Below are 1,432 nucleotides of genomic sequence, written 5' to 3'. Positions count from 1 at the left end.
GCCCCATCAGCCAATTTTTTACCCATCCAACTGTGTAGGCATCAATGCCACAGTCGCTTAATTTATTGATTAGGATGGGGTGAGAGACAGTTTCAAAAGCCTTCTTAAAGTCTAGAAAGACTACGTCCACAGCGACACCATCATCCAAGGATTTAGTTACTTAGTCATAAAAGGCAATCAGGTTGGTCTGGCAGGACCTGCCGTTGATGAACCCATGCTGATTGCCCCTGAGCATGACCTCCCCTGCAGGCCCCCCACAGATGCGCTCCTTGATGATTCTCTCCAAGATCTTCCCGAGCACCGAGGTGAGGCTTATAGGCCTATAGTTACTTGGGTCCTCCTTCCTTCCCTTTCTTGAAAATTGGGACCACATTAGCTAGTTTCCAATCCCCCGGCACCTGGCCAGATGACCATGAATGCTCATACAGCTGGGCCAAGGGCTCCACAATGACCCCTGCCAGCTCCTCAACACCCTTGGGTGGAGGGCATCTGGACCTGCAGAGTTAAAAATATCTAGCCCTTCCAGAAGATCCCTAACTACATCTGCACTGACTGAAGGCCTGACAGAGCTGTCCCTGGGATTGTCCCTACCTCTAGTAGGTGGGATGTCCTGGTCCCTGTTCAAGAAAATAGAGGCAAAGAAACTGTTAAAAATATCAGCTTTCTTGTCTGGTGTAGCCACAAGATTACCGTTTGCATCTTGCAGGGGCCCTACATTGCCTGGTGCCCTCTTCTTGCGTCCTTAATCCTGGACGCTAGCCTGAATTCCATCTCTGCCTTGGCCTTCCTAATAGCCCTCCTACACTCCCGGGCCGAGGAGGAGTACTCCTCCTTGGTGATAGCCCCTCCCTTCCACTGGTTGTATTTTAGTCCTCAGGCATTGCTGAATGCCCTTGCTGAGCCAAGGAGGTTTCTGAGCACTCTTACCCCCCTTGCTTCTCTCAGGGACTGTTATCCTTTGGGCCTGAAGGATTGCCCCCTTAAGGTACGACCATTCCTCGTGGACTCCCATCTCCTCTACCTTCTGGGCCCTCAGTGCCTCCCCCACTAGTCTCCTAAGCTCATTGAAGTTGGCCCTTCTGAAGTCAAGCCCTGTGCTGGATAGTGAAATCCAGCAGGTGATGATTGTTATTGCCCAGGACTAACTTTATTTTGGACTAACTTTTATTGGACTAACTGTATAGTTGAGAGAGAAGTTAGACAAGCTTTCAGGTACAAAGCATCCTTCTTTAGGTCTATAAAAGCTAGGTTCTGAGCTTTGGGCCTCATCTGGAACATGCTGTTGAGAAATCTCACTGAAATCCTAGCACTCCACATCATGCAGGCTCTTTCTTATAAAAGCAGAACAAATTGTCCCCAACACTCAAGCAGTGGAGGGTAGAGAGCTTCACCTGGGATGCTTAGTACCCACTCTTTGAAACATCAACTCTCA

At 49.3% G+C, this 1,432-nt stretch overlaps 1 protein-coding gene across 2 annotated transcripts in view; it reads right to left on the bottom strand.

The window, feature by feature from the left end:
• PTPRQ (protein tyrosine phosphatase, receptor type Q) overlaps positions 1-1,432 on the bottom strand; it is a 239,951-nt gene that overhangs the window by 168,859 nt on the left and 69,660 nt on the right. The gene's annotated exons all lie outside the window — the stretch shown is intronic.

This window comes from Alligator sinensis, unplaced genomic scaffold (assembly GCF_000455745.1).
Source record: "Alligator sinensis unplaced genomic scaffold, ASM45574v1 scaffold672_1, whole genome shotgun sequence".
Taxonomy (NCBI): Eukaryota; Metazoa; Chordata; order Crocodylia; family Alligatoridae; genus Alligator; species Alligator sinensis.
The sequence above is the reverse complement of the archived record's forward strand: the minus strand, read 5'-3'. Positions and strand labels throughout refer to the sequence as shown.